Genomic DNA, 19,992 nt, shown 5'->3' with positions numbered 1-19,992 from the left:
TCTGAGGCTGTGTTTTGAAGTGTAGTTGTTTTTGCAAGTCACTAGTCAGGATGAAGCAGACAAACTAACAAAATGTGATATATTAGGGCTTCTGTGGATGGATTGAAGGCTGAGTATGATTAAATTGAAACAACAGGATGAATGATGTCAAGCTCAAAATAGAACTCACGTTAATTTACTGTCCAATTTGATGCACTTAGTCTTCCTTACTGTAGCAGGTCTAGGGCATTGAGCAATGGACATTTGTTGGTCAGGATTTCAAATATTACTAGAAAGCGGAGTTTCATAACAGAATTAATTGTTTAAAGGATACAGTTTGATATAGAGGCTAAATAATGCAAAGCTTTGCTTGCTAAACATAGAAAGGAATATATATATTTGGGGGGCATCCAAAGACTTTGGTGGAAGTAGATTGTCGTTTTCAGTAAAAATGTCCTTAGGATGAGATGAAGGAAGGAGAATCCTGGTTTCTGACTGTACTTTTCGCCAAACCACTTTCTAATCCCCAGATAGTAAACCCTAGTGGCATGGTAGGATACATTTTTCTAAAGCAAAGCATCTGTGTGTGACTCCTCTGGGCCTTCATCAGATTCTGGCTGCTCTGCTCCATTCTTAGCTGTTTTCTCAGCAGCACCTGCACTTAAGGGATCTATTTGTAGAGGAGACAGTAGAGAACATAGTGCCTGGATCCAGTTACTCTCAATCAATCAAACATGTGAGAAGAGATGGAGAATGCTCATTGTTTTGCTCATTCACACATGAAGACAGCTCTTCTCATTCAATTCCTCATCTGTCCCCCTCACAGAGGTGCATTCTTGTATCTTGGATGGGGCATTTTACTGCTAGACAGCCACAAAAATTGAGCCCCAGTAATGGAGCCTCCATTGTGCTGCACACCCACTGTGGCTCAACTGGAGAGTCTGCAACAGTGCCCAAGTTGCCTGAGAAGACTTTAGTATCTTTTCTCTCAGAGGTTGCCTCACTTTGATTTCACCCATGTATATGTATTAGAATGCATCATGTGGTTGTATAATACACATGGGATTTTTTATAATGGCTCCTTTTCTAATTTTTTATTTTTCCTCCGTTTCCTTCCGGGTACCTGCTGACTCTTTCCTAATACTGAAATGAGGCAAATTTTGAAGGCAAAACCAGTTTCTTCTGCCCTGAGTATGAGGTAAGATACAGACTGTTTTTCAGATGTATCGGTGTTGCAGTGTAAATCAGGGGTGATCATAATAGCCCTAAGCTGCCTACACAGGTACTAGATGGAGCTTAATTGCATTTCCACAGGTATTTGCTTTTCCTCCTCTAATGAGGCATTTGTACACTGTACTGTGGCCACATGTCCTTGTGTTGAAAGGATGACATACCCAGCATTTATTCACTGTGCCAGGTTCAGCCTTCTGAAAGCACATTTCTGTCTGGTCTCTTCTCCCACTAGTCTCATCCTTTTCTAGCTGTGACAGCAGCATGAAGGGCTGCTGATCCCCAGAAGCTAAATTCATTGACACCACAGTGGATTGACTTAAACTAAGCTGTATGAGGAATTCAGGAACATCTCTAATTATCCGAAGTATCTTTATCTGTGACTATTAAAGGTGACCAGTATAAATTATCTACATATAAATATGAAACCTTTTGCTGACTCAGGGCACCTACAAGAAATCTGGAGAGCAAATTCTGACAGGGCATGGTAATGACAGGAGACGGGGAATGGCTTTCAACTGACAGAGGGGAGATTTAGGTAAGACATTGGGAAGAAATTCTTTCCTGTGAGAGTGGTGAGGCCCTGGCACAGGTTGCCCAGAGAAGCTGTGGCTGCCCCATCCCTGGCAGTGTTTAAAGCCAGGTTGGATGGGGCTTGGAGCAACCTGGTGTAGTGGAAGGTGTCCCTGCCCATGGCAGGGGATCAGAACTGGATGAGCTTTGGTCCTTTCCCACTCAAACCACTCTGTGATTCTATAAAGTCAGATAGGTTTTATATGTGTAAAAAGTAGTATATAATCATTGTGTATTATGTACATGTATATGAGTATATTTAAGTGCGTGCATTTTCAGTTTTGCTTCTTATTGTAGAATTGCTAGAAAAATAGTTGATTAGCTTTTTTAAAAACAAAAATGGATGAGGAATGCTCTAGGAAGTTGGAAAGATCTGTTTGGCTTTCAGCTAGAATAAACATGTCAAGTTAAACATCCTAATCTAGGCAATTTACTTCAGCTCTGACATTTTTGCCTTAGGCAGTGATTGGAAAATTGTGGTTTATGTCACAACCAACCAGCTAGGCTGCCTAATTTTGATCTTGAAATTTCCATGATCAACATACTCTGCTTTGTTTTGTCCTGGAAATTGAAACCTCTTTACTCTGCTAATTAATATGTTCCACTCTTCCAAAATGTTTGTACTTACCATGAAGTACTGAGGAATTGGCCCTTCTGTAAAGCAAATGTAGTTTGCATTGAAGTCTTTGAGGTATTTTTAGAAATGGTGTAGGTTCATCTTCTCAATTGAAGAACTTTCCTGGAAATCTCTCGTGTGTTTTACTAAGCAGTCACAAACTTAGGGAATGGCATGCTGGTTTTCCTGTATGAGGCACCAGGCTTTTCTCTGTGAAAGGATGAGAGACAGCAGACATAAATTGAAACAGAACAAGTTCAGATTGGCTTTTGAGACGTGACTATATAAACCTTGAGCAACCTGATCTGACCTTGGAGCTGACCCTCCTTTGGGTAGGAGCTTGGACTGGAGACTTCCTGAGGTCCCTCCAGTCTCTTTCAAAGTGGTTATTTTGTCAAGTTACCCATTTGCTCTGACAAACATGCAAAACCAGCCTTTTTATAGGCAAGGAATAGGTACATGTGTTAGGTGTGAAACACTTGATCTGAAAATCAAAATCTCTGGAAACTAGGCTGTGCCTGAGACACTTCAGTAAAATGAGTAGCTAAAACTGTACCTATTTTAAAAATACATCTAACAGGCACTTTCTTCCCTCTACTTCTGTCCATTCTTAGGAACTTTTCTGCTTTTTCCTGCCTTAAAGACCAGTTGTCTTAATCCATTTTTGCTTGCTCAGTCAGATGTGGAAACACCTGTTTCAGAATCAGTTGCTATTTGACAGCACATTGCAACTTGAGGCTCCTTTTTTCACTCTATGAATATGTTAAAATATATATTCTGGTCTATGCCTGAGAAATTACATTTTGGCATTGAAGCTGTTTCTATTTCTTGTCTGTGAATGTCTGTAGAGGCCTGTTCAAGGTAAACAAGAACTCAGAATTTTAATAGAAGGGGATTTGACAACTGTTTGTAGAATGCACTGCACCATTTATGGATGGAGGACCTACTGAGGCATGGCATACATTTATATGAACCAAAATGTTAAAAGGGGAGGAAACAGGAACTATTCCTGGTAAAATGTCTTATTATTTTCCTAGCTGCATGTAATCTCTTGTCAATTTAAATGCATGTGGAGACAGTGTTCCAAGTTTTTATACTTTGGACACATTTTACTTTCTGTATAGGCCAGCTGATAGCAAACCAGTGTCCTATTCTGACTCCAGTAGTGAACTGTGCAACCAGTAAGGAAAGAATTACCAATCCCAAAGAGAAAGGTGAAGGACAGAATTGCCTGATAGGGTGATTACAGAACAGGAAAGGAAACAAAGAGAAACTGAAGAAAGAGCATCTCTTCACTAGGAAGGATGTGGTCTTATTAGTATATAAAGGTTTAGCTCTAGCTCTCAAAGCTTAGAACTTCTTGGCTCACTTGAGGAAGAATCCTGTTTTATGCACACAGGCTTTTTTCCCCTTTCTTAACTAGAGCTCCATTCAGGCCTTCACCTGTTGGTCCGATTATTTTTTTCTTCCCCTAATTATTTTGCTGTTGAATGTAATTCCTGGATTACTTCATTTTGAAGTCTGCCATGTGATTAAGTTGCACAAAGAAAGTTCAGAGAGATTTCACTGAGCTTTTAACTTCAACTTCTTTACCTTATTACTGCTTTCACTAAGCTGAGGAGAGTTGAGAAAACCTAGTTTAAACTTTGCTGTAGGGAAAACCAGTGCATTTGGTAGTAGAAAAGGGGCAGTATCCAAACAAAAAAATGACCAATTGAAAGCAAACCCACATTTCTTAGTGTTCATTTAGCCCCGCACAGCTGGTGTGGTAATGGGAGGGCTCCGGGAAGGATTAGCCTCTGACTTGCATGGATGTCATGCTGTACAGGGAGTAATATTGGAGGAAGGCAGTCCTGCTTTCCATCTTGGAAATATCTTGTTTAACTTCATGCTAGAGTTACTTATTTAGAGATACATAATCTCAGAATCAAAGTGCATTCCCCCCAAAAGAAATCGAATTTAATGTTGCTCCATGAATAACCCCAGTGTTGGGATTCCCAGGCAGACCCCCTTTGTGTGAGCTATATATGCTTTGTGTTATTTATTCTTATATGAAATAAATCTTTGATTTAGATTGATTTAAGAAAATCCTCCTCTCACGCACATGTGTAAGAATATTGTGAATTCTCTGTAATGGCTGAACACACTTAGACCCACATGGTTCAGCATCAGTCATGTTGCTCAGAATCGGTATGGAAAAACCTTGTTAGCCAGCAAAAGGAAATCTGAAGCCTGTACATGCAGTTTTTTTGGTTTTGCTTTTTTTCTTTTGTTTGTTTTTCTTTTCTTAGGGGAGCAGACCAGCACAACTGATGTGACATGAAATGTTTTGGCCCATTCCCCTATTGAACAGGGGAGATTTAGGTTAAACATAAGAAGTTCTTCCCTGTGAGGGTGGTGAGGCGCTGGCACAGGGTGCTCAGAGGAGCTGTGTCTGCCCTGTCCCTGGCAGTGTTCAAGGCCAGGTCGGATGGGGCTTGGAGCACCCTGGTCTAGTGGAAGGTGTCCCTGCCTGTAGCAGGTGTTTGGAACTAGATAATCCTAAGGTTGCTTCCAACCTGAACCATTCTGTGATTTCCATGTTGACCCTTTATTCTGCACTAGTTGATCTCTCTGCTCTTGCAGCAATGTAATTATTCCCAAATTAAAATTTCCTTCTTTTTTTTTCCCCGAATAAAGTGCCTTTTCCCAGAACAAAGTGCTCACAGGAATGCTTTGGAGATGGAGGCTGTCCCCTGTCTTCTGAACTGTGTTGGGAGAGGCAATCACCAGCATACATAGGTCCTTTCTGTATACTGGTTCTGTAGCAGCCCCCAAGTCCATGCAGCTACAGTGGTTTACTAACACTGTACATAAAGAGCTCCAACCTGTGAGTTTAGGGAATTAGCTTTGAAGAAACCAGGTATTCAAAGGTCTTGGAGCTCTATGGAAAACATTAACCGTAACACACCTTAAATGAATTTGAAATAATGCAATATCAAAAGTATGGAAAGGGAATGTATACATTGGACGAAAGAGAGTTCAGATCCCTGTATATCTAAAAAGACACAAGTTATTACTCAGATGTAGCTGTATTTTACATCTTTGCATCTTGGATAGGATAGATTCTTATACTGCAAAGACATGAAGGCCTCAATAGTACAGAATTATAGTAATAGAAATACAGAAAGCAGCTGAATCTAAACTATGTCTGAGAAGAATAGATCTAGTTGTTCAAAGTAATGTTGTTGCCTGTGTTTACCTGAGCATGTAAGATCCTGTGCTTGGTTGTAGCTTTCAGGGGTGAGAATTGTGCTGTGCCTTCTGTTTCTCAGTTGTGAGCACTTCTCTTGATTCTTTTCTTTTGTGACCCTTCTTTTTCGCCTTTCTTATGCTAAAAGCTTTTTTTCTTTTTTTTTTTTTAAAAAAGCCTGTATCTTAAAAGAGTATCCTTCATAGAGAATAAGTTATTTTAAGGCCAGCTGGAAAGATCTACAAAAGTCATATGACTGCTCCATCACATTTGCCTTTTTATATACATGATTACAGTTTAGCCGTTAGGAAGAAATCAGCATTGCAAAGCACCTGTGAGGTCTCAGTGTGTGGCTGGGTCTCCTAAATAATACTAGGTTTAGGCTGCGTATAGCAAGCTTCTGTGCCTAGCGGGGGGATTGGTGTACAGTGTTTGTGCTTTGACTGCTTGTAGGAGAACATTCTTTGTGCTCACGTTTAACTTGTCAGAAGTGATCAGACGTCTTGTGGATCTGAGCCATGCCTTCCATTCTGCTGTCACTACTGTGAATGTTACTACATAGAAGTGTGAAGGGGAAAAGAAGTACAATCTTGTGGTGTTTCATTTGAGGATGACTTGATGAAAACTGATTAAAACACAACTGATGCTGGGCTTTTGTTGTAAACTTCTGTGAAGTGCCTGTGATGCTTTTCAGCAAACAGAATGCAACATTGAGTGTGCCTGAAAAAAAAACCCACAGAAAGGAAATAAGCTATTAAATCTGGAAAATGGGGAGGAAGGACACAAAACAGACACTTTTTTTCCATGCTGGTTCTTCAGAGTGATTCCTCTTTATGCCATCTGATGTAATTTTAGTGCTAGCTGAGGTGATGTTTCTAGCAAACCACTTCACTTTGTGTTTTGTTTTCCTCTTTTTCATCTCTGATTGACAGTCCCACCGAGAAACAACAATGAAAAATTCATGAGGTCAATCCCCAAGTGATTCAGAAAGGACTTTCATGGGATTAGATAGAGGCAGTTAAATTTCCTGGGGCACAAGTGTTTTTCGAGGAAAGGGATACAAGTGCATTATTCTCTGGTTAATCCTGGTTAAAATATGAAGGATCCTGGCTGGAATATAAAGGATTGTTTTTGGTGAATAATTTAGAGAAAATGTCCCCAAACTTCTTCAATTGCAATAGAATAAAACCCCAGTATTAACAGAGAGGAGATGAATAGTTTTGCTTTGGCTCCAGAGAAGTGAACATGTGTTGTTTTTTGCATTGGGTCGTCACTTACTGGTTCTCTTTCATGAGAATGGTGATCCAGTAACTGTGACTGAGTCAAAAGAATACAGAACTATTAACTGAGTGTTAAGGGGCATTTTTATTTTACAGTGTGCATGTTAATTTCATATTTTCCTTCATTTCCTTCCTCTATCAAGAAGGGGGTTTTGGTTTGTTCTATTTGGATTTTAACTGCTGACAAGGAAATACCAAACTGGTATGTATAATTGACATGAATTTGTGTTTGTGATCTGAATTGCTATGAGATAAAAAGCTCTTTATTCCTACCTGTTGGAAAGCAGGCAGAAATATCGCTACAGAACAAAATAAGCAGCATTCACTTCCTTCATATAACCCACTGATGTGTGCTGGGGATCAAGCATAGGGCTTGAACCTGGAGACAGTAAACACCCTTCAGGAAACGAAATACTGCTTTGTGGTGATCTGCTAGTACTTTTAGAGTGATTTTCTAAGGAAAGGGCAGGCCCAGGAAGTTCAGCTCATGTGGTGAAATATACACAGAGAGAAGCTAGTTCATGAGCTCAGGAAACACCCACACAGCACTTCTCATGGTGTCTGTTTGCAGCCTTTTTAGGATATTGAGAGAACCCCAGCACCAAACCATGTGAGCCCAAGGGGACTGGCCAGGATCCCTGTTGGCAGCCCACAGGACAAGGGTGCTGGGTAGTGAATCCTCACTGTATCTTCTGGGTTTCACTTGGATTGTGGTGATGAGCTGAGTTTTGTACAGGTCTTTTATGTCCTTCCAGTGTCAGCTGTTACAGCATGAGACTTGCCTCAGTCTTGCTTACTTCTCCTGCATGCATCTTAAGCTGCCCCTTTTCTTTGCTTCTCTGGTTTGTGGTAACTTTATGGCTGCAGTATAGCCTTCTGCTGGGCTGAGATGAAGAAAACTTACATATTACACCTGATCTTGATGGAAACAACATGTTCTGGTGCTTACCAGTTTGATTGCTGTCAATCAGGTCATCACCATGTGTCACTCTTTGGAATCCTGTTGTTTCTTGTGATTTAACAGAGAGACGTTTCTATTCATGCTTCATTCAGACCAATCTTAATGTCTTTGTTGCAGATCTTCATATGAATGTTTGTTGCTCATTGATGCCATGTTCTGCTTTCTGTGGTAGTTAACGTTTTCCTCTCAGATGCATTCACTGGAAGCAGGCAAATTATTGACTGAAACTGATTTAATTGGAGTGTTGGCTTATGAAGGCATTTACCCCTTTGGGCATGATGCGTTTTGTTAGTACCTGTTAGGAAAATGTTACTTGTTAGTAGTATCAGTAGTTTTGTTGTAATGATTTGAGCAACTGTTGCATTGCAGTCTCCGGTCTGTGTGCCCCTTTAGCAGGAAGCTGCCAAGGGTAGAAATGCAGCAAGAGTGCAGGAGCATTAGTAACTGTGAAGAGTCACTTCACTCACTGCTGACAAGTTCTTTTCATCTTCCTGCCTTCATTTATTGCAGCATCATACTTCATTTTTTTTGCAGTGTGAATGAGGGCTTTTTAAAGAGGAGATTGAATTTGGTTCTTCAGAATCAGTGTGCTTGGAGAGTTCATTACTGGGATAGCAATAAATCCTTCACAGGCTGCTTTGCCCAGAGGAAAAATATGGACAATTCATATGGAAAATTGGTATTTAAAAATTAAAACAAACAAGCAAACAAAAACCACCACAAACAAATTAAAACAAAAATAAACCAAGCAAAAACCTCACAAAAATCCCAAACCAACCTGTAGGTTTTATGACAGTTGTTTCAAGTAATTTTGTGCAGTCTAGACATGTTGTGGTAAAGTCATAACCTGAATGTTAGTGCTCTGTGTTTCACTTCTGCCTGTCTATACATTTACCTGTGTGCTTGTCATGGCTGAAATAGTTTTTGTGTCTTTATAGTTCTGGTTTTATTAAAGAAACAATGTGTTCCTCTGAGAAAACACATAAACATGCTCCCTCTACCTTGTTCCGATATCTTGGTAGTGCTTGTTCTCTCTCTGTCTGCTTCTCCCTGAGGAGTGTTCCTGCTCTTCAGTGTGGCTGCTTTGGTTCTGCTGAGATTGCTTTATCTTTATAAATAGCACAGAACAAGTTTTGGGGTTATACTGACTGAAAAAAAGTTGCTAAGTAACTTCCCTGTTACCACTCATGTGGCACCTAGTTTCCACTATAGATCTACAGGTGATATACATAAAAAATGAATCTTTTTCTGATTAGCTCATGATTCCTTAGTGCTCTCAGAATGTTTGGGTTGCCTGTTGCTGTTTTAGCCAAACTAATTTTCTGCCTTCCAGCTTGTGCTTCAGGTGGCTCACCACAGGGAAGAGCTGAATGTATTTACCTTCCTTTAAAACGACAGTGAGCTGAGGCTATGAGCACTTTGATACTTCGGGCATTAACTCAGCTATTTGACAGAAAGCCTATGGAGAGGTGTTGGAAGGACTCTGGAGTCTGCGAGGTTCCATAGTTGGGTGGTCTGTGAAACAGCCCACTGAGAGCCTGGGTGAGGTAGGAAAGGAAAGAATGCAATTACAGCCTAATTAGAAATCCAGATTCTCTCCTGCCACATGTGACATTGCCTTTTCTGCCACAGAAGTGAAACAGACCTTTCAAGCACTTGAAAACCAACTCACCAGCAAAGAAATTACATGGTCCAAAATAGATGGTAATCACTGGTTAGGGTTTTCTGATTGATTCACATCTGCAATCTCCAACCACTCATCTATGGGTTACTCTGATGGGAAAATAGAGCCTGGTCATGACAAATCTCCTCCACAAAACCTCCTTGCAGTGGGTATGTTCCAAGAAAAAGGTTCTTTTTCCCCTTTCTCCTCCCTCCACCTCCCAAATGACTGTATTCTGACTAGAAGACATTTTTTGAAGTATCCCTAACACCTATAACTAACACATACCAAGTACTATTTGGTTTTACTACACTGCTGAGGAGTGGAATGGTGTGCTCTGAACAATGTGGGAACTGGCCTGTCTAGAGAAAAGTCAGTCACTTATGAATGTGATTAATGACAAATCCATGCTGTGATGCTGACTTGGTACTTACTTTGGGTAGTGCCAAAGGAATTTATTATTTACTGGGTAAAAACAGTTTGCAGGAAGATCAAATTACTAAATGGGTCTAGCAGGGGGTTTTCTTCAGATTGATGACACATTTTAGGATTGTGGGAAAGCATCTCTCTTCAAATGTGTCATCAGATTCCTACTGGAAGTATTTGTCAGATGTTACAGTCAGATTCCATTCCTGATTTAATGTCTACATAAATGTTAACTGTATTTTATTGATTTTCTATGTTCATTATACAATCAGTAACATTTTATTTTTTGCCCAACTGCCTAGTTCTCAGATCATTTAAAAGCTGTTTTTGTCCCACTGATTTGAAAAGTTTTCACTTGATTTCTTCATGTCTTTTGAATCTAACCAAGGAAAGCAGAAAGTAGCAGTATTGCATGGAGCTGTATGACTCATAAACACCAAGCCACGCTTGACCTTGGGGTATCTTTCCTTCCCTTGCAATATCTATTTCGCTGTCAAGAGATGAATTATCTCTGAGTCCTGTTAGAACCAAGTTTCAGATAATGAATTTCCAGGGCAGAGAATGACTCAATACTTTCCAAAAGCTGATACCGGAAAGAGCAAAACAAATGAGAAAGATCTGTGAGGCTCAGTCTCTCAAATCTGAGTCAGGTCTGTCTGGCTTGGGCTTCTATTTCAGTGTCCTTTTAAAGCATCTGTTCCTCTGCTGAGCACCATCCAGTTGAGGTTGATTACAGTGATGTAAGCAGATTTTGTGAGCTGGGCCCTCTTAATTAACCTCAAATGGGGAAAAATCGCAGAGTAACCTGGGACAGAAGTTCCACTTACATCTGTTTCCTTCCTGGAAGCTATTGCAAGAGACAGTTTGGATGAAATTAAAACATTTTTACATAAACATGGGTATTAAGTTACTATATCAATGATTGGTATAGTCCATATTGGTGACTGTTCAGCTTGGAAAAGAGAAGCTGCGTGGAGACCTCAGAGCAGCCTTCCAATATCCGAAGGGGGCCTACAAGGATACTGGAAAGGGGCTCTTCATCAGCGACTGTAGTGACGGGACAAGGGGGAATGGGCTTGAACTTAAACAGGGGAAATTCAGGTTAGATGTAAGGAGGAAGTTCTTTACTGTGAGGGTAGTGAGGTGCTGGAATAGGTTGCCCAAAGAAGTGATAAATGCTCCATCCCTGGCAGTGTTCAAGGCCAGGCTGGACAGAGCCTTGAGCAACATGTACTAGTGTGATGTGTCCCTGCCCATGGCTGGGGGTTGGAACTGGATGATCTTAAGGTCCTTTCCAATACAAACTATTCTGTGATTTTATGATTCTATGACTGGCTGTTCTGGGGGGAAATAAATTAAAAAAAATGGAACAGCGGAAAATATTTAAGGGGTTTGATGCACAAAGGGAAGAATGTCACCTGAATGCTACTGGGGCAGCATGGTGACAGAGTAGGCAGCAATCCTGAGCAGTAGTAGAATCATGAGAATCAGGGCCATACAGGATTTGCAAGCTCATCCAATCTACTTCCCTGCCCAAAGGCAGCATTAATTTAATATTGTGGAGTTTCAGACAAAATGATATTTAAAATGTTCATTTCCACTGCCAGGCAGTATTTCAGTTTGTCCAGATTACAGATGTAGCTGGTGAATATAGCCTGAAGGAATGGGGGAGCCTCTGCTCTGATACCTGTCTGGGATCACTAATTCTTAATCCATGAAATACTTCTGGTCATTCATTCTCTGTAGTACTGCACACAGCATTTTAAAAAGGACTGCGTTCTCTGTGAGCACAGATCAGTGGGGCCATACAATGATAGTAGTTTTCATTCTCTGAAAGGCAATGTAGCCTCAGTGGCAATGTATGTGACTTACTAAACTCATGTTGTTGTGACTGTGCTGCTTTGTTTTACATGTTACTTGTAGCTCCAGTGTCTTTTTACTGTTCTTTATCCAATGATGTAGATTTGCTCTGTGCAGTATCAGGAAACTCAATAGGACAAGGTTTATAAAGGATCTGAGGTCAGCTCATACATGTAGGCACTTACATGCACAAATGCTTGTTTATCTTGTGGGTACTCACAGCACACAGATACCTGCATGGGTTGTGTGTGTCTCTGTCTACCTGGACATTTACATTTACCAGAGCATTTGTCCCTGTTCTGTTGGATTTTTGTGTTTTATCCCAATAGGTTTCCCATCTGTGAAATAAAAATAGCTTACTTCGGTTTTACTGTGGTGATTGTGAGGTATATGGTGACAGGGAGTGTAAAATACCCTCAGCAGAAAATCCATACCAGTCTTAAGAAGTCTTTTGGGTCGTTTATTCCTTTGCTTTTATGAAGTTGTTCCCAATTTATGTCAACATGATGGAATAATCAAGTCTCTATTGAAAATAAGAGCTGAGTCTAGCATGCCTGCAAGGAGAATCTTGAAAAATTCAAGTTGAGAATGCACACAGTTACATCACAGGCATAGTAATACAAATTATGCCCCATTCCAGTGTCCAGGTTCATTGATGGCCTTGTTACTTCTCAACCTCATCGCTAGTTTTGCGTTTGGAAATCCCACACTTGGCTTTGAGGCATGTTTGATTTTTGGTTTTCAGTGTGTGACACTTTTCCTAAGTCTGTCACCAAAAATTCATAAAGGCATTTGCTCATCCCTATCACATCAGAGGCACCAGGGTGCCTTGCCAGTTGGTACCTGATAACAAGGGCAGGGCTCATTTACATTCCTAAGGAGAATATGAAGAGCTGTGTTTGAGTGTTGGGTGGTTTAGGGTGGTTCATTTTGGCTTGAATTCTCTGCAGATAGCCTGGTTTAGCTTCTTCATGTTGCTTTTCTCAGCAAAGAAACGAAAACAATACTGAACTATGGACCTGGGTACTTAAACTGCTAAGTACGTTTGACCGCTTCCATAAAGGCCAGCTTACACTGACCTGAATCTGAGGCTCTTCTGTGCTAATTCAATTTACTTTTAATGAATACGTTTTATTTCTCCCATATTCACTTGTTTTAGCTTCTTGCTATTGAAGTGTGTTTATGTGTATATAATGCTATGTCCGACCCTGTAAAAAGCTCATTTTAGAGAGTTTCACAGATGACAGTACAGTATGAAACTGTTACCTACAATATGGCTTAATCGCATTTCCCCCTTTTCTTCTTAATCAGCTGCTATGGGTTCTGCCAGACAGTGAGCTTAGTGTCACCATTAATCTAGAAATCTGCCTGTGTTGTTCTTTATCCTCTCTTCGTAAAGCTGAGTACCCTGATGGAATAGCTCCTTTTCTATTTCCTATTTATGTAATGGCTGTCCTTCAGAGATCTTTCATTTTCCAGCATTCTTGTTAGTCTTAAAAACAGACAGAAAAACCCCACCAAGGCTGGTGATGGCTCATTAAGCACAAGTAAATCCAGTGTATGCCAGCAGTTTGCTGCAGTTATTCCTCATTCTAATTATATCAGAGCTTGCCAACCTAGTCAATACATTACAGAAACTTTTCCTGTTACTCAGTACTGCTGAATCTTTTCTCTCAAGCTGAATTTAGCTGGGTTCTTGTGTCTTCTGTTCTTTCATCCCTTTTAAACAGGCATCATAAGGCACTATAAGTAAATGGCTCACTTTACCACTTCCAGTGCTAATGAGTACAAGGCAGAGTGGTGGGTCCCCTAAAAGCTCAGTGGTGAATTGATTGACTTCATTTCCCTTCTAAAGAGACTGCTTTGTAATTGTGCTAAGTGAGGCATCTCATTTGGCAAAGCCATGTAAGCACAGTTGGGTCCATGTAAGAGACAGCTTGATATAGACTGGTATTGACAGCAGTATTAGTAGGTTCATTTGAAGTAACTTAGATTCTGATCATATATACCACTCTCTACAATTTATGATCAACACATTTGGATATCCTTTAATATGTCTCTAGCCCTCAAAAAAGGGCAAAACAACCCACAACAAGAAGAAAACACCACCAAAACCCAACCAACAAACTATTATAGTTTCAAGGTACTTTGTAAGCCCACAAAAGATGGGATAGGTGGAATGTGTTGGGTTTGTTTTGGTTTTTAAATCTATCTAAAAACTAGGATGATATTAGCACTTTAATTTTTTAACTATCCACCAAAAGCAAATCTTGTAACTTGGAACTGAAGACAGAATTTCCATGGATTTTATTAGTTGCCATTACATACTAGGATTTACACCAACCAGGAAAACCTGTAGAGAGCACTGTGCAAATCCCAGCTCTCAGTGTGTCTGAGTGAGATGTAACATATTACATCTGATATTTTTTTTATCAATGAGTGACACTTCAAGACTAGTTTACAGTAGATGCAGGTTTACTTTTTGTCTATGCTGATGTTGTCTTTATTTCTTATATTGGCACAATCTCGACTTGTTTCTTCACTTCAATTATTTCCCCTTAACTCAGTATTGGCAATTCGTATCTCATTTGTTTGCTTGCAAGCCTCAAGAATTTACATACTGTTCTGGAAAACAAAAGCTCCAGGCTAATAAAAGTTTGTGGACCTTAACATTAATTAAAAAACAGATAATAGAAAATAAAAGTAAAATAAACTATCCAACTTGGCTGTTAATCTACAAGTTCTCCTGGAATTTGTGGCCTGATTCATCACCTTTGAACACTTGGACTTGGCAGTACTGCATCCTGAAGAACCATCAGTGAATCAAAAGATGGAAGTTAATAGAAACAACCCCGCATAAACTAGCATTTAATTTGCACTCCATGTTTAAATTTTAAAGTTCACTTTTGTAGTGGTAAAGAAAGTGGTCAGGAAACTCTTGAGAGCATAGTGGGTCCTGGCAGAAACAGCACTGCTCTCTCTTTCTGAGACACATCTATCCTCAAAAAGACTAAACCCAATGTAAGCAGTTTTTAGGTTATGAACAGTGTTTGTGCTCCCTTTACAACATTTGTTATCAGAGTACGTAATGCCGCTGCGTGGAGATCCTCCAGCAATACTTAGATTAGTAAAGAGTTTAGTAAAGGATGCGCTCTCCTTCCTAGAAGGCAATGTGTTAGCAGTGGGAATGTCACTGATAGCAAATGTTTTGAAAAATTAAATTCATGCAAAGACATGCAGCAGGTCAAAAAATGTTATTCATTATTTTTTCATGTGCTGTTCTTTCCTGTACAAGTTGTGTCATTCTTTCACTATTTTTATAGGAGAGCATATAGGAACTTTTCCCCCACCAGATTTCTACCCTAGACATTTTGATGTGCAGTTTACTGTAGATTAAACTGCACCAACTATATTTTGTGTGAGCTTTCTCGGGACTCAGTTACAGTCAAGAGAAACAATTAACTTCCTGTATATTACAGATTAATTCTTATTGATTGCTGAGCCCCTAAGGCTTTACAGTCTCATCCTACAGTTATGCCCATGTATATTTTCACCTTCTGTGAGAAGTCATTTTGTCCTGTGGCTGCAAACAACAGTGATGCTCCTCCCCAGCTGTGGCAGTGGTCCCCTGTGGCTTCATGTTGCATCTCTGTATGTTTTATCTGTATCTTTAGCGAGTGTAGGTTCTGCTCTCACTGGCAAAGGAAAGGGTTAAGAAATTAGCTTTGCTCAGGCCACACACAAGCTGTAGGCATTCACACCTCCCTGATAGTCTGATCCAGATAGTGGAGAGGCAGGGAGAAGTGTCAGCCTCCTGCCAGGGTTAACCCACAGAATCCTCCCAGGCTCTTGTTGACAGGCTCCAAAGGTGGCTGAGACGCCCAAGCCAAGAAAACGCAGAGGAAAGACAACCTGCAGACCTCGACTGGGCAAGTTGGAGGAAATTTAAGCAGCAGCTAAGGCTGGGTTTATTTGGATTAAGACCTGGGGAGCAGGATAAGGTGCTTTGGGTGCAACGAGGCAGAGTTTGTTAGCTGGTATTTCTTTCTTAAGTTCTTTCAATGGTTCTTGTATTGCAAGGAGATAATGTATCAAAAATGTACCCATCTGTGTTAAAGCAAATCATCTTAATTACTCATCACTTGTTCAGTGTGATACATCTGCAGATGGCTGCAGCATGATTAGCTAGGAAAGTGGCTGTCCATATGCTGTTAGGTTTGGCTGCATGCTGGTCACTGCAGGAATGCTATCACAGACTGCTTGTATGTCATAGGAAAATATATGTGTTTTATGGAAGGTTTTCAGAGTTACAGATTTTTGTCTTAATAACATGCAATGAGGTTTTTGAATCCCTCACAGGGTTTGCAACTGTTACTTCCTAGAAAGTTTTAGTTGCACTTCAATTCGACACATAGAAACCAAGTGAAGACAATCAGGAAATCAGTTAGGGGAAGGAATTCTTAACAGGAAAAATAGAAAAATTGTAATTTTTTTCTTGTGTACAAACTCTTTATTTTGTTTTATTGTTAGTAATTTTTGTGACAAGCAGTTTTGTAAGAAGCTCATGGGAGATATATTGTGCTACAGGAATTGAGATGCTCAGGTTGTTAGTAAGTAATGAAGCAGAGTGCAGCCCTGCAACTGGAATTTTCCTGGCCAGGTGGGAAACTGAGCTGTTAAGTAGCTGGGTATGTCCAGATGCTTTCCCTGGCCTGCTCAGGTGGATGGTTTGGTGGTTATTAGCACCAAATAGCGATCAGATAGGACATGCCACACAAAGGTTTCTGCTTGTTTAGAATGTTCTTCTCAATCAAAGATGTGGCTGTAGTGGTGAATAATGGTTCCAAATTGATCTCACTGGCCAGTTTGTCCAGATGTTTAGCTGAAAAAAGGTTCCAATGCTTCAGTAATTTTTCTGTTCCTAAAGCAGAGCATGGCCTGGTTCCAGGTGCACCCCCTGCTTTACTCAGCACTGGATACAGAATTTTCCATGCAGAAGGAACTCAAAGTAAGCAGTTATTTTGGTCCTTTTTTAAACACCTGTCCGAATAGCCTTTTATGCTTAGGAACCACATATTAACCAGAAATAAATGTCAGGGACAAATTTAAGTTTAAGATTGTTTTCAGTAATACTTTTGCAGACATAGACAGTAAATATAAACTCTCCCTGAAAGAGTTTGAAATTTTAATGTTAAATTACTTGGGACACCTGATTGCTGTAAATGCATAATTGCAGTTGGCTATGCAATCTGCAACTGATTGATAGCGCATTTAAAGGGACTCTAAACCCAGGAATGGCCACATGCACATCTTCATGCCTGTAAAAAATAGGTGTACAGTTACAGTTAGTGTGAACAACTGGGTTTCTTGCTTTCTGAAGGGGCTTGAGGATAAATTTTGTAGCAAACATATGATATTATGATTTTTTCCTGTAATTCTTAACAGGGAATACCAAAAATGCAATATTTGAAATATTAAAACTATTAATGTGTACATCCTTTAATACGGTTTCTTATAAGCCTAGTGTTTGTACTTAGGTGGTACATATGTTCTAATTCTCCTCCTTGATTCCTTTATCTTAATGGGTTGATTGAGTGTTGTTGAGATGATGAGTTATGCCAAGGAAAACATGCAGGTTTTGTTCAGAGAAGTCCTACAGAAGTTGTTTTTTGGAATGAAATCATTATAATAGGGCTGACATTTGGTAGGACTATCTTATGAATTTAGAATAAGTGTTGATTGCTCCTAGAAATTGTGAACTTTTCCAAATAAAATCCCTTCATTCAACAGAATCCTGCTACATTCTGTAGGATAGTTTGGAATTAATACATTAAAAACTAGCCAATTTTTATTTTACTATCTTTTGTGAAGTTTTGATAGCATACAACCCTCTACTGAAAAATTAAGACAATTAAAAAAGAACCATGTGTGTGATTGACAGTCTGTCTTCTGAATTCAGTATTGTATCTAATGTCTTTTTTGCTTTTTAATTGAAGTAGCAGCACAAAAGCATGTTGCTTTAGCCTTAGATTTAACTAATATTAACCAAAGGGAAGGATTCTGTAAATCCCTATGAACTTGAGTCCCACTGGAGATTCATTTGTGTAGGACTGCACAGAAATGAACTCCAGTCAGCAAAGAGCACCAACAGCACGCTCTTCTTTCTTTTTAACAGTGCATAGTAAACTTAACAATTCTGGGTACACAGCTACATGTAATCAGTCATTTATTTAAACATATTCTTAAGGAATTTTTTAAATCCTTGTTTTCATGCTATAGATTTTTTAATTTGCTTATGCAAATGTTGAGCTCAGCTCAACTCTGTTCAACTGAAGGTGATTAAAGTTGTGAGTCTCTTATAAAGCACTTCCTTAATGGCCTCTTTTTCTGCGTGAAATAGATTCCTTTCAATTATTTAAGAATTCAATTTAAAACATTTCTTTAAAAAATTGGGAATGATACACTGTGGCACTGATTGTCTAATATGGGATGCTATTGATTGTACCCTGCTGCTGCTGACAGAACTGCTTTGCTTCCCTTTGTGGCTTTTTCACCTTCAGAACTTGCATAAGGTGATTCTGGTACCCACAGCCACATCCAGTGATATGTAAAATGGATGAATTAAAATATCTCCAAGCAGAGTCTGTAGCTCTATCTAAAAAGAAATTCTTTTTTCCATTCAAAATCTGTAGGTGTTCACAGGTAGTCAAATGTGTAGAAATCAAGTTTGCAATCCAAGGGACTGTCTGTGCCATGGTTCAGAGTCCACAAAGGAGGATCTCTTCTTTCATTATGAAGGTACAAAATGAATTTATATGTATATAAAACCCCCACATTTTGCTTAGTCTCAGTTGAACCTAATTTTCTCCTAGCTTCCTCTTCTTTTGTTCAAAACAACTACCTTAAACTTTTCTTGATTTTTATTGCCGGACCTTGCAGTTCCTCTTACTCGCCACCACCCTGATTTCAGCAATCCCATGAATCTTCTTGTGCTTAAAGAATAAGCAAGGAAGTAAGCAAGCGTTCAAACTTTTTCTTAGCCTGGGAGCAGCTAGAGATACTGTTCCCTGTAAAGTCCTCATTTGAATTTCTTATCTCTTCTCACTTTTGACATATTGTTTTTAGCATTCCCATGTAGCTGTGTGTTCTTTGCTTCCATGATTCCTGTACTGTTGAAGATACAGTCTGAGCACATTTTACCCATCAAAATGGCTTATGTCTGTCAGGCCATTGAGTGGCATTGGCACAGGGTCAGCAGCATCTTTTGACTCTTAGAGTAGCCCCTCCAAAGAGATGGGGAAGCAGGACGTGCTCCTGGGTTGGCTGAATATTGCTTCCAGCCCTAGAGGAGAGTGGTGCAGATCTGGACCTGGCTGAGCTTACGCTGGCCCAGAGGTGCTGCTTCTCTGATGCATCCTTGCAGCCCAGCATGGAAGTGTGAGCTGCTGCCAGCTCTGTTGCTGTAGGTAACCAAGCCTGCTGCCCTATTTGAGGGCTTTGTGTCATACAGGGATGTTACACCGCCAGTGAGGTGTGTGCTTAGACCATCTAATCGGCTGCTCTTCAAGCCACTAACTCATTCTAAAGACGTTTTTATTTTCTTGTTTTTCCTCTGTCTTAGACTTTACAGGAGCATGCAATTCTTAGAAATGCAAGGTATGGCATAATATAGAGTATACATAACCTAACACTCTCCCCCCCCCCCCCCCCCCCCCCAACTTCTAACATTTATTTTCAAGCTTCTGCTGATTTCTATATGACATTAATACATGCACTGTTATTAGCACACACTGCAAATATACAACTGTAAATCCCTTATCTAGTTGCTCTTTTGTGCTTTGGTAGGAATGGGTCTAAATCTAAAAATAACAAGCAAGTGGAAGTAGTAAACAAGAGAATGATCCAAACTCCTACAGCCATCTGCTTGAAATACTAGATTTGAAATCTATGTAATGGCAACCACCAGTGTTTGCTTTTCAGACTAAAACGCCATTGTAGCTCAGTGAATAAATTAGTAATTGTGAATTAGCGAATGAGTCGTGGCTTTTTCATCTTTGTTTTTACACACTGTTTTCAAGTAGATTGTGGAGAACTTTTCATTTATTTGGATTTTGTTATTCTCAAGTTATCAGCAAATCATTTGAGTCCTTTGCTGTGACAATTTGCTGTTGG

General features: G+C 39.8%; 1 protein-coding gene across 2 annotated transcripts in view; it reads left to right on the top strand.

The window, feature by feature from the left end:
- The first annotated feature begins 1,039 nt into the window (after positions 1-1,039).
- Positions 1,040-19,992, top strand: part of SPSB4 (splA/ryanodine receptor domain and SOCS box containing 4) — a 128,670-nt gene continuing 109,717 nt past the window's right edge. The window contains exon 1 of one of the 2 annotated variants that reach the window (XM_061465456.1): positions 1,040-1,177. The gene's annotated coding sequence lies outside the window, so the exon portion shown is untranslated. Of the gene's footprint in view, positions 1,178-9,286; positions 9,419-19,992 lie in introns of those variants that run through there. The other variant, XM_061465457.1, reaches the window with a different exon arrangement.

Source organism: Pezoporus flaviventris, unplaced genomic scaffold, assembly GCF_033815535.1.
Source record: "Pezoporus flaviventris isolate CSIRO_AGI_PZ_B2104156 unplaced genomic scaffold, CSIRO_AGI_Pfla_v1 ptg000040l, whole genome shotgun sequence".
NCBI lineage: Eukaryota > Metazoa > Chordata > Aves > Psittaciformes > Psittacidae > Pezoporus > Pezoporus flaviventris.
Note: the sequence above shows the minus strand (reverse complement) of the source record. Positions and strands in the feature narration are given on the sequence as shown.